Here is a 13549-nt window from a genome sequence, read left to right on the forward strand (position 1 = left end):
GCAGGTCACATGCCTGCTCCAGTCCTCCACAGTTACCTGTGTCACCCACCAGGTGCCCTGGTTGTTTGAATTTGCAAGCCCCTGTTCTAAATCATGTGTGGCTTTTGCCATTTCCAAAGAACCTAGCTTTGGATGTTGGGCAGAACAAAAATCCTACACTTAAAGCCTTGCAAGTCATTTTTTAAAAAATGCACTCCTCTGAATACTAACACTGAGAATCTTGAATGATTTCTTGATGTACTTCTTCTTTCTGAAAAGGTGTCTCCAAGTACCTTTAGAAATTGTAAATCGACAGCACGAAAGTCAGCAGCACAAAGGCAGCATGAAAGTCACTTCAATGAATATAAAAATAAAACAAAATTGTAACATGTGAAAATGTCAAACCCTCATTAAAATACTGGAAATGTCATTTAATAAAAGAAGCTTGGAGATTCACATTGTTAAACTGAGATATTGAGGAACCTTATGCACATATTTTTAACACATAATCAAGAGAAAGAACTGAACTGGGAACTGTAAGGAAAATAATTTTGCCATATGCACCTCAAAATGTAGTAAATAAACAATGAGCAGAGATATGTTTTTACTCTCTGAATACAACATCAGGTCCCCAGAGCTGTGCGACAAGTCAACAGTGTGTATTGCATTGAGAAAAAGAACTCACTTTATTAAACATCGACAACAAAATCCTCTACAACTGTCTTCTCTAATAGAAATCACCTTCACTGCTAATTCGAAATTTGGAGGAATAGCCTTTTATTAAACTACTTACAAATAGCTTTTTAGACGTCAGAATATATAATCATAAATCAAGCCAAGATTATTGCATTAGTCTCAAATAGACTCAGTCAGAGAACCGCAGTGGAGGTTTTTTAATGCCCTTCCTTCCAATTTTACCCATAATACCTTGCAATGCAACTTAATTTTGATATTGAGTCTTTCATAAAAGTTCTATCTTTACTAACTCAGATAACACTGTTAGAAAATTTAAATGAAAAACGAAACATGGCAAGGAGAAAAAATTAACAGAGATAGTCAAGGGACTCCAGTTACAGCTTTGAGTGAAAATAGAAAATATATGGAAAGTCAATGATGCAGTGAGACAGAAAAGCAGGCTCCTATGTTTAAGCTGCATAGTAAGTGAATTTTCACCAGCTGTGGCCTACTGGCTTGAATAAACAGAACAGAGATCATGGAAGAAGTCTGCCATAGCATGAGGGAGTAGCATGAAAGCATTCAAAACAAAATGGGCATTATAATTGGACTTTGCAATGATCTTTGAGTGCATTTCCAACCAGAGAGTATATCTTAATGGCCGAGAGCATAGCTTTGGAGTTGGATTTCCTGGTGAGAGAGGGCAAGTTACTCTCTGTCCCTCTGTTTCCTTATCTATAAATTGGAAATAACAATGCCCTGCCATGGAGCTATCGTGTGGTTAAAGGAGTTAATGCATGCATCATACTTAGGATAGCTCTTGTTACCCTGGCATCCTTCATATTGGCATCAAGGTAGATTGATACATTGAAAAGTCTAAATAGGTATTAAGCTTCAGAACAAGTGCGCTCAATCTGTTGACTTATTCCCTTTGAAAAGGAACGTACAATGAAACAAGTCATAAAATAAAAATCCAACAGTTTGGAGCAAGAAAATAAAAAAGATCTTTAAAATAACAAAAAAGAGGGGTGCCTGGGTGGCTCAGTTGGTTAAGCGTCTGACTTTGGCTCAGGTCATGATCTCATGGTTCGTGGTTTGGAGCCCCGCATCAGGCTCTGTGCTAACAGCTTGGAGCCTGGAGCCTGCTTTGGATTCTGTATCTCTCTCTCTCTCTCTCTCTCTGCCTCTTCCCTGATCACACTCCATCTCTGTTTCTCTTTCAAAAATAAACAAACATTAAAAAAAAAAAAAAACAACCAAAGGAACCACTTAAAGCCAAAAGCAAATGGATCTAGAACTACTGGACCAGAATAAAATCAAAACATCAAGGGGTTTTCCAAACTAGAAGTAGAATGGCTTTTTAGGTAGGTTCAGTCCCTGGGAGAGAGGCAAATAACTACGCACACTAAGTCAAATGATTAATTTGTTATCAGAGACAAACTGTGAGTCTAGTTTTATTGTTCGTCTTTTCCACATTTGGATGTGTTGTGCTCCGCTTCCATGATCTGGCTTTCCCGTTCAGCCCTTGCCATAGACATGTTTATTTGGAGATGTATTTGCCCTTTGCTCACAGTGGATTTGGTGGCAGTGGATCATAGGTGGTGCCGCAGAGTATCTGTGTTCCAAGGAAATGGTTCTGACTCGAGGCCAAAGCAGTTCTCAGAAACCATTTAAAGACCTTATGTGGAGACGAGGCCAGACTCATCAAGCAGACATCAGTGGACTCTGATAACAAGAAACAAAGGAACTAGACAAGTCTCACACCTACCTGGAGAGCAAAGATCAGGACCTGCTGTGAGTACAAGTAACAGGAACAGACAAGAACCAAAAAGGAAACAAAACAAGTATCCAAAGCTCCAGACAATCTATCAAGAACCATGCTATCCAGAACAGAACCGGTACATATGAGGAGGTCCCTAGATAAATGCAGCGATTAATGACTGAGTAAATAAATGAAAGAAGGGATCATGGGAAAGCAAGCAACAGGACAGATAGAGGTGTGGGTGGGGAAGGTGGTCCTTGATAACACATGAAAGTGGCAAGGAGCCTCCTTTAAGATTGGAGGGGTGATCAAGTGTGGCTAGCCAGGGAAATGCCAGTGTGAGTACACAACGCATTGTGCTTGCTTCAGTAAGGAGTAAGAGGGAAAAAACCAAATTGTCATTTATAACCTACCTCTCCTAAACCTAAACAGCTTCTTCCCTTTGCCAAGTGCCCTTTTCTTCACAGGTCTCTAAGCAGCCCTTTGCAACGCCAGCTCCCCAGGTTCCAGCTAGGTCTCATGGGAACGGCACGACGCTGCTCCACTGTTGGTTATTCTCCAGGGCAAAATTCTCTGGGGTCTACCTTATTCCATTCCATTCTTGGCCTTGTTTAGGACAAAGGAGGGAGAGAAGGAAAAGGAGGAAAAAGGATAGTAATTTTTTTTTTTTTACAGATTAAGTTGAGCTTTATTGAGAGGAAGAAACCAAGACTGTGTATAAATGAAAGAATGTTGTTCCTTCATATCTCAGTCTTTGTCAATATTCCTTATCCAGGATTTCCTAAGAATGGGGCCAGGGGATAGATGGTGTTGCAAGATCTCTCCTTAGGACTGAGACCCTCGTTTCCCCAGCTGCTTCAGCCGCTGACAACTTTTGATAGAAATTGCCTTTGGCCACAGGGCCATGCCTCCTCCCAGAGAGGAGCCCACAGCCAGTGACTGGATGATACAGAGATACAAAGATCATCTCAGTCTCTGAGTGCCACGTAGGATCAGCAGAGCTGCAGGGTGCAGTGCAAATCCGCTACCACTCCTGACTTGCTCACGTCCCTGCAAGAAGCACACAATTGTCTGCCTCCGAACCTGTTTCCAGAGAGCCCAATCTAAGACATGGCATACCATGTTTAGAGACACGGTCATAGAAATTCCAATAGGAGAGAAAATAGACCTGCCGTCTATGCTACTTCGACCAGCCATTGACCAGATAGTCATGATGTCTGGGGATGGTTAGCCTAAAGGAAGCCTAAGCAGCAGAATTACGTTTGGAAAAAAATAGAGCTCCCTTCCCCATGAGAAAGATAACAAAAGAAAGGAAGCTATCACAACAAGGACACAACTGCTACCTAGCAATAGTTTATGATTTCTCACATTGCTATGTAATTGGGATGTTCTCTCATTAAATATACAATAACATATAATCCCTTACTGAATCCAAACAATTTCAGTAATGTTATAACCCTCAAAAACTCAGCATGAGTAGTTTATGTAAAGCAGCAGATAGATGGACTTAACGACTGGCTTGGGATTTGGTAAAACTGCGTGGTGGTATTTGGATGATTGTGTCCAGGAATAATTGTTTCATTCATATTGAATACCAGGAAGGCCTTAGGAATTAAATAATTTATACTGAATTAAGTTAAATAATCTAGCCAACAAACCTAATGAATCATGAACTGCGTTCTGATTGGTGGAGAAGAGACATTAGCCCCCAGAGAGTAGCTGTTTTCTCTACATAACCATCCAGGCATGCTACAGATAAATTTGCAAGTTGGCCAATATAGTTGCAAAAGATGAACCGACTGTACGAGATAGATACTGAATTCCCCAGAGTCTGAGCTGACCAGTGCTGACTTGGTGGTGAATACTAAAAAATTATTACAGAAACAATTTAAAGTTATGAACTCAATTTTATCAAATTTATGAAATCAATTCAAGTTATGCAACTGGAGAAATTAACCGTGCTGTTCATTGTAAGACTGTTAATTACTCTTAGGGAGAAGTGTGCCTTTAAAGAGATATACTTAAAGCAGAAATGTTAGATTGGCTTCTGTCAAAATATTGAGCATCCATAATGGTGAAAGGAATAGTCCAGGATGACAGTGGGACAATTTCTATGAAATATATATAAAATTACCTTTTATTTGCTGTAGCCATTTCGAATAGTCAACACTGAATATTATTTATCTCTGAAGATCTTGAAGAATATCACATAAAAGCTAAAGAATGAATGAAGAAGATAACTAGATGTTTGACATGTTTTCAATAAACACAGGTAATTTAAGAATTTACATGAGCTCTGCATGATGCCAAGGTGGGAATGTCATTATGTTATAAGCTGGACGTTACAGAGTGTGTCCCCCTGAAGCTTTCGATTTCTCCAGGGAGGCTGTTTTCTTTTAGGAAAATAGCCACAGTATCAAAAGTCTTGCTGGGTCTGTAGCTAAGAGGCCCAGGAGGATGCTTTCCTTGGCAGCCGTCACCAGGACCCATAGAGAAGAGCTGTCTTTTCTGTTGCATTCTTTTTTTTTTTTCCCCAAGAGAGTTGAAATCATGATTAAAAACACCAAACATAAGATTTGCTAATTACCAAGTGTATTAAAGGAATACATAACTTGAACAAAATTTTAAGACCTCAGAAGACCTACCTGTCTTTCTCTTTAAGTGACTAGAAGTCACTACATTTTCTAATGCAGGGTAGAACATAACTTTGCAAGTTTTTTAGCTGTATAATTTTTTCCCAAGCATTCTCACAGACTATATATACTTTAGGTTTATAGGTCATCTCTTTTTACCTGTTGGTTGTTTTTCTTTCCTTTCTTTAATAGAAGGCTTTATTTACCTCCCTGCCACATATCCATAGGAAGGGTCTAATCACCTTTCTGGAAGTCTGGCCCAAAGGCCCTGCTGTTTCATCTTTAAGAGTGTCTACATCCAGGGGCGCTTGGGTGGCTCACTTGGTTAAGCGTCCAATTTGAGCTCAGGTCATGATCTTACGGTTTGTGGGTTCGAGCCCCACATCAGGCTCTGTGCTGACAGCTCAGAACCTGAAGCCTGCTTTGGATTCTGTGTCTCCCTCTGTCTCTGCCCCTCCCCTGCTCATGCCCTGTCTCTCTCTGTCTCTCAAAAATAAATGTAAAAAAAAATTTTTTTTTTAAAAGAATGTCTACATCTGGGTTTTCAGCACACATTCTTCTCATCTCATAGAGTGGATGCGCTGATCACAAGTTGGGTGTGACAGATAGATTTCCACAGGGGAATAAAACTGGGGATGTTTCTGAAAATCACACTTAAGAAATCAGAAAATGGGGGCACCTAGGTGGCTCATTGGGTTAAGCGTCCAATTCTTGGCTTTGGGTCAGGTCATGATCTCACGTTCGTGAGTTCCAGGCCCACGGCAGACTCCATACATGAGTGCAGAGCCCGCTTGGGGTTCTTTCTCTCTGTCCCTCCCCTACTCATGATCTCTTTCTCTCCCATAATAAATAAACTTAAAAAGATCAGAAAAACATTTAAGATTATTTACTTAGAAATGCATTTTAATAAGTATTAGTAACATCACACACTAAGATATCTCACAGTGCAGAACCAGAAACTGTTGTAACAATGTTAGGAGGGCAGAGAGAGAGAGAGAGAAACTTCTTCTGACAGGAATGCAACAAGAAAAAAATGTTTAGTAATAGTTGCTTTGAACAGCTTTCTCCCTGGTTTTTCATCCACACGTGCTGGCATCTTTTTAGACAATGTTAGAAGGGGTGATGACCTTGGCATTTGATACTAGTAATGGTAGTGCCATGATTACTGCAATCAAAAAGCAATGTCTACGTTCATTTGGACCCCCCACCACTCACTGGTTATGTGACTTTGGGCAAGTTTTCTCAAGGCATTTCATTCACCTGTCTTCATGACACGCAACGCGATGTGACTTGACTTATTTACTTACTGCTTTGCTTTGTTATCTCTCTCGACTCAAATATTTCCTTGATGGCAGAAATTGTGTCCTTTCTGTCTCTCTAAACACCTAGAATGCACATAGGAGTCACGAAAATATTTCATGAAGGAATGAAGAAGTTAATAAATTTCCTTAAGTCCCAGCATCTTCATCTGTGAAAGGAAAGTAATACTACCTGCCATCTTAGAAGGATAAGTTAGCTGCATAAATGAGATAATATACAGAGCAAAGCACAGTACCTGAGTATTATTAAGCAAATGTACAACAGTTTCTTTCCTATCTTCCTCCCCATTGCAAACCAGGTTAGCCTCGGGGTACGTTTACAGTGGTGATCCTCAACCATAATATGTCCTTCTTATAATAAATATTTTATAAAGTCCTTTGTACTATCCTAAAGTGTAAGTCACAGATACATAACCTATTTGTCTACATAATTTCAAAAAATCTTGTTACATAAAGACGAAATTTTAAAGTGATGTGTGAAAAAGAAAACTCATGCGTTTTAACATTTAAATGTTCAGATTTGACTATACTAAAAGACCAAAAAGTCAAAAATTTCCAATATTCTCCCTGGAGTGAGTACCATGCCCAAGGATAACTGCTGGTTTGTCCTTTGCTGATGAGAAGTCATTAAAATAAAAGCTAAACAAGGTGGAAGAAAGGACATGAGAACCAGAAAATTACATCAGAAAAAAATAAGATGCCCTGGGAAGGTGTCCCCCTTTACAGCTGGGCAAGTTATTATGAAGCCCAGGGACGAGCAGAAGAGCCCCTGAGTTTTCACATGCTGCCTGGGAAGTCTACAAAATTATCTTCTGTCAAACCTAATACTGCAAAATGCACTTGTGTACTCACCAATGCACAAAATGTTGGAGACACAAAGAAACCTACAGATCATTGGCTTCAACCTCTTTGTTTTATGAGTGAGGAGACGGAGTCCAGTGAGCATTAGTGAGAAGCCTTTTTGCCTGTTCACCAGATCACATCTTAGTATAATGAATGATGAATCCACTTGAATTAGGGATACTCTATGTCTTGCGTCAAGCTGCCATAACAGAATGCCACAGATCGCGTGGCTTATAAACAACATCTGGAGGCTTGAAGTCTGAGATTATGATGTCAGCATGACCAGGTTCTATGGAGGGCCCTGTTGTAATTGCATCCTCCAACGGTGGAAGGGGTGTCTTTTGTAGAGGCGCTAATCCCTTTCATGAGGGCTCCTACCTTGTGACCTATGACCAGTGGTTAGCAGCTGGAACCTGAAGAATATTGAAAATTTGATCACCTCTTTGTTCATGTCATGCAACAAACTGGAAAGTTCGCTGACCACACTCTTCTGTTTGTCCTCGTGGAAGATGCTAAAGAAAACTACTTTGTCTTTGGTCTTGAGTAAACTGGGTGTTTTTCCTGTGATTTGTGGCAGGTGGATCTCGTTTTTCCAAGCCTGGTGTCAATTTTTAAAATGTATTATATAGTCCCTCTCAATTACTGTGTGCTAATTAATGTGCTAAACTCTCTCCTAAAACATCAGGTCAGTTAATATGCCCTGCTTGCATCTGGGGCTTCCCCAGTATTGTGGTACCAGCATCAGTGTTAGGTCAAACAGAACTGAGATTGAATTACGGCTTCTCCATTTATTACTTGGATGACTGTGGGAAAATATTTATCTCCATAAGTCTCAGTTCTTTCATCTTAAATGGGAGTTGTAACTTCTACTTACTAAGTTATCAGAAAGATTTAAGTGAATTATGCATATTAAATACATGTTTACAAACATTTAAGGCTCTTCAAGCCCTTATCAACTAAAACTTTTTAAGGGTTTGTTGTTGGTTATATAGATGTCTGAGTTTGGGAGCAAAGGGGTAGGTTCGTGTAATGTGGTCATTTAGTGGTATTCCCCCTTCCTAACATCACTTGGTTTCCCTTTTGTAGAATTGCTTCTTTGGTATTCCGTGGGGCATTGGTGGGTTGGTAAATCCAGGTGCCCATTTCCCACTTAGAATCTAGAATCTAAGGAGGCCAGATCCTGCCTCTCCCTGGCCCAGGCAGTCAGAGCCTGGGCTGGTGACTTTTAAACATGGCCAAGCAGATATTCTCCTGGAGAAGTTGAATTTTGAGCATGGGCCAAAGAAATGGTTGGACTTACCTATTTCTTGTGGTAACAAAATTCCTCCTGCTGCAGCTAAAACTAAGGGCCTCCCCTTTATATCCCAGGAAAAGGTATTGAACCCACACCATCAAAAACAAATAAAAAATGTGTTTCTGATTGGCTCAATTTCAGGGGCCTGAGGAAGACCTGAAAGCAGTCACCAGCTGTTGTTAGCCAGGTGTGTGTCCTTTTGCTCCCAGTCAATTCTATGTATCTGCAGTCAAAACCAGATACAGGTGTGGGAAGCCTGTCTCATGATTCCAAGCCTCTGAGTCCTGCCAATTGCCATGGACCAGGTTGTAAGGGTTTCCACCACTGTGGAGCCAAAATGACCTTTAAATAACAAAAGAAGATACCGGTAATGGAAGTCAACGGACCAAGAGACACACTCGACCATTTTACCTCTGGTCAGTTCTCCTCATTGCTCTTGTTTCTTTACAATGGCACACAATGGTGTGGAGTACATGGAGTAGAATGGGAACCCGGACTAAAGAGAAAAGTAGAGTAAGAGGTTCAGAATATTTCCCTCTGTCAGCCAGTGTGTGGGTACAGATTGTTCATTTCAGCTTGTTTATTTTTCTCTCTTGTCTGTGGGTATTTGGGGAATGCCTTCTATAGGAACATGGTCAAATAAAGCATATAGTTAACCAAAATGACTGTAGTTCCATACACCCACAAATCTATATGGCAGAAATACTCAAAAATCCTCCCATCTTTGAAAAAATTGTTCTTACAAAGTCTCCTCAAGAACAAAGTAAGTTTTCTGTACTTTTAGTGTGTTCTCCTTGAGTCTCTACAGGGACCTCAGGAAGCCAGGGATGGATGTCTTTAAAATGTCATTAATATCTGGTGCTTGGGATGAGTAAGCAGTGGGTTCAACAGTCATTTGAGGGACTGTGTATTCTAAATGTTAATATTACTTGGGAAGATTACTTTGTGTAGGTCATAGAAAAGGGAACAAATCGTAGTTTGCCTTTTGGAGAAAGGAGGATTAAAGAAGATATGTCTCGTATATCTGTAATTAATGGGGTTTACAAATGACTCAATCTGCTTCCCACCTGAGTCCAGGGCTTGGGGAGTGAAGTGATAAATGGCCAAAGAGATGATTTTAGCCGAAGGTAACTGTGCAGCACAACACAGAGGCCTATTATTACTTTTTTTTGTAATCTGCAAAGAATTTAGCATGTATCAGGCTTTCAGTATGATTTCTTGGTGGATAGAAGAAAGAGGCCCTGAGCAATGAGCATATCCATTACTTTCTTATCATTAAAACTCTAGGCATCATTCCCTGGTGATGAAGTGCCTCTGCCATGATTAAGACTCTAGAATTATTAAACCACCCTGAGTCTCAAAGATGATTTAGAAATGTGCCTATGGAGAATTGTCCTAATCAGGTACTTCACAGAGGAAGAGCCATCCAGCCATGTACACATGTACCCATCCTTGACCTCTTTGGAACGAAGATCATTTGCTCAGTAAATAAATGCTTTCACTCTCTTGCCAATTTGCTTTTCAGAATGCTTTCCTTATATTTTTAACTTAGTTCTCACTTTACATGAATGACATACACACACACACCCTCACACATACACAACCCACCCCACCCAAAAACACAGTGTAAAGACATGCATGGTTCTGTAAGACACTCAATGTGATCACTCTACCTCTATATATATCTCCATTATCAAAAAACATGTTGGCAATATTTCTTCTGGAGTCTTCCTTTTTATGCGTCATCTACGCACTTCCTACTCTCACTGCTCCCTTCCTCCCCACTTACCAGGTGCCTTTTCCTTTTTTTTTTTTTTCAATATATGAAGTTTATTGTCAAATTAGTTTCCATACAACACCCAGTGCTCATCCCAAAAGGTGCCCTCCTCAGTACCCATCACCCACCTCCCCCCCTCCCTCCCACCCCCCATCAACCCTCAGTTTGTTCTCAGTTTTTAAGAGTCTCTTATGCTTTGGCTCTCTTCCACTCTAACCTCTTTTTTTTTTTTCCTTCCCCTCCCCCATGGGTTCCTGTTAAGTTTCTCAGGATCCACATAAGAGTGAAACCATATGGTATCTGTCTTTCTCTGTATGGCTTATTTCACTTAGCATCACACTCTCCAGTTCCATCCATGTTGCTACAAAAGGCCATATTTCATTCTTTCTCATTGCCAAGTAGTATTCCATTGTGTATATAAACCACAATTTCTTTATCCATTCATCAGTTGATGGACATTTAGGCTCTTTCCATAATTTGGCTATTGTTGAGAGTGCTGCTATAAACATTGGGGTACGAGTGCCCCTATGCATCAGTACTCCTGTATTCCTTGGGTAAATTCCTAGCAGTGCTATTGCTGGGTTGTAGGGTAGGTCTATTTTTAATTTTTTGAGGAACCTCCAACCAGGTGCCTTTTCCATCTCCCAACTCACCCATCATAGCTATAGAAATACACCACAATTTTGCTTGGAATAGTTTCCACATTGGTGGTGTTATAACTACAAAACTTTTGGGCCTTAATTTCATTTCTTGCATAACTCCCTTCAAGGTAGCTAATAAGTCTGTGTATGTGTTCATTTTTCATACATATACACCACTGAATCAATCCCAAACTCATCCCAGGAGTCTAAATCTGTTCCAGAATGTTCAAACAGAGGTAGCTGACAGTCTTTCAATTTCACCATCTTGCAGCCATCTCTCCTGGCACCTCGTGGCCTGCTCTAGCTCCCAGTTGTTGTCCTCCACACCTCGTGCCTAATTTCCCCCCTGCGATTTCCCTGCATGGCAACCATGGAGATTTCCTTTGCTTCCGTTTTATGTTGGTGTTCTGGTTTTCAGATCCCATCTCTTCTGTCTTGGTCACTCCCTCATTTTAGTGTTATGTCGTGTTGAATGACTTCCTAGAAATTTGATACATAAGAGGAAAATTGAGGCCATACAAAAAATTCTTCCTTCATCCTTGATCAGTGATTCATCTGTGTAAATAATTTTGCGTTTGAAATCATTTCCCTCCAAATTTTGAAGGTATTTTTAATTTTCTGCTAGTTTCTAGTGTAACTATTAAGAATTCTGATGCCAATCTGATTATGTTTTTTCACCCCTCCTCCCACTCATCTGCCCCCTGGTAACCACCTGTTTGTCCTCTGTGTTTTAAGAGTCTGTGGGGTTCTTTGTTTCTTTTTTTCTTCATTAATTTGTCTTGTTTCTTAAATTTCACATATGAATGGAATCATATCTATTTGTCTTTCCCTGCCTAACAATTCATTTAGCATTATACCATCTTGATTCATCCATGTTGTTGCAAATGGCAAGATCTCATCCTTTTTTGTGGCTAAGTAATACTCCATATATTATATGAAATTATATATATATTATATATAACATATATAATGGATATTTTTATTTTGATGTAGTCCCAATGATTTAATTTAATTTATTTACACACACACACATGCACACACACACACACACACACACACACACACCACATCTACTTTATCCTTTCATCTATTAGTGGACACTTAGGTTGCTTCCAAATCTTGGCTATTGTAAATAACTGCAGTATACATAAGAGTGCATATATCTTTTCATATTACTATTTTCATTTTCTTCAGGTAAATACCCAATAATGTAATAACTGGATCATATGGTATTTCTCATTTTAATTTTTTGGGAAACCCCCCTACTATTTCCACAGTGGCTGCACCAGTTTGCATTCTCACCAACAGTGCACGAGCACTCCTCTTTCTTCCATATCCTTGACAATATTTCTTATTGCCTGTGTTTTTTATTTTAGCCATTCTGATATGTGTGAGATGATATCTCATTGTGATTTTGATATTCATTTCCCTGATGATGAGTGATGTTGAGCATCTTTTCATGTATCTCTTAGCCACCTGGATGTCTTCTTTGGAGAAATTTCTGTTCATGTCTTGGGCCCATTTTTTAATTGGATTATTTTGGGGGGGGTTGGTGTTAGTTATATAAGTTCTTTCTATATTTTGGATACTCACCCTTAATTGGATATGTCGCTTGTCAACACCTTCTCCCTTTTTGTTTTGTTCATGATTTTCCCATTGTGCAAAAGCTTTTTATTTTGGTGTAGTCCCAGTAGTTTAATTTTGCTTCTGTTTCCCTTGCCTGAAAAGACCTATAGAGAAAATGTTTCTGTGGCTGATGTCAAAGATATTGCTGCCTATTTTTTCTTCTAGGAGTTTTACGGTTTCAGGTCTTACATTTAGGTCTTTAATTAATTTTGAGTGTAATTTTGTGTATGATTTTAAAAAGTGGTTCACTTTTTCTTTTGCATGTATCTGTCCAGTTTCCCAGCATCATTTATTATAGAGACCATCTTATCCCCATTGTATATTCTTGCTTCCTTTGTTGTAGATTACTTGACAAATAAATATGGATTTATTTCTGGGCTCCCTATTCTGTTCCAGCAATCTTTGTGTCTGTTTTCGTATCAGTACTTTTCTGTTTTGATTGCTACAGCTTTGTAGCATGTCTTGAAATCTGGGATTGTGATACTTTCATCTTTGTCCTTTTCTTAAGATTGCTTTGACTTCTGATTCTTTTGTAGATAAATTGTTTTCTTTTCCTTAAAAAGCTTTTGTCTGTTCTCTTTTTCTCACTGTTCTGAAAAATTTCAAGAATATTTTGGGTCTTGACCTGGGCACTAGATGTGCTCTTGTGATCTGAAAAATTATCTCCTTCGATTCTTGGAAACATTAAACATAATTTACCTCATATTGTATTTGTTCTTTCTTTCAGGAATTTCTGTTATTAGCATTCATGCATCCTGAAATGATCCTAGTTCTCTTGTAATTTCTCTCTGGTCTTTCTTATGTATTTTTAATACTTCTGGGAGGTTTACTCAATTTTGTTTGTTTATTTATTTATTTTGAGAGAGTGCAAGTGGGGGAAGGGCAGAGAGAGAGAGAGACAGAGAATCCTAAGCAGGGTCCACGCTCCCAGTGCAGAGCCCGATGAGGGGCTCAAACCCACAAAGCCACAAGTTCATGACCCAAGCCAAGATCAAGAGTC

At 39.4% G+C, this 13549-nt stretch overlaps 1 long non-coding RNA gene across 2 annotated transcripts; it reads right to left on the reverse strand.

The window, feature by feature from the left end:
* Window positions 1–2072: 2072 nt before the first annotated feature.
* On the reverse strand, window positions 2073–7508 carry LOC125935670 (uncharacterized). 2 transcript variants are annotated; one of them, XR_007461755.1, is made up of 5 exons: window positions 7221–7508; window positions 6357–6434; window positions 4551–4632; window positions 2830–3022; window positions 2073–2379 (listed from the first exon to the last, which is right to left on the reverse strand). It is a non-coding gene; the product is annotated as an uncharacterized LOC125935670 (long non-coding RNA). The 2 variants fall into 2 exon arrangements; XR_007461754.1 differs by having other exon boundaries at window positions 2073–2418; window positions 2826–3022.
* Window positions 7509–13549: the final 6041 nt, after the last annotated feature.

This window comes from Panthera uncia (genome assembly GCF_023721935.1).
Source record: "Panthera uncia isolate 11264 chromosome A1 unlocalized genomic scaffold, Puncia_PCG_1.0 HiC_scaffold_17, whole genome shotgun sequence".
Taxonomy (NCBI): Eukaryota; Metazoa; Chordata; class Mammalia; order Carnivora; family Felidae; genus Panthera; species Panthera uncia.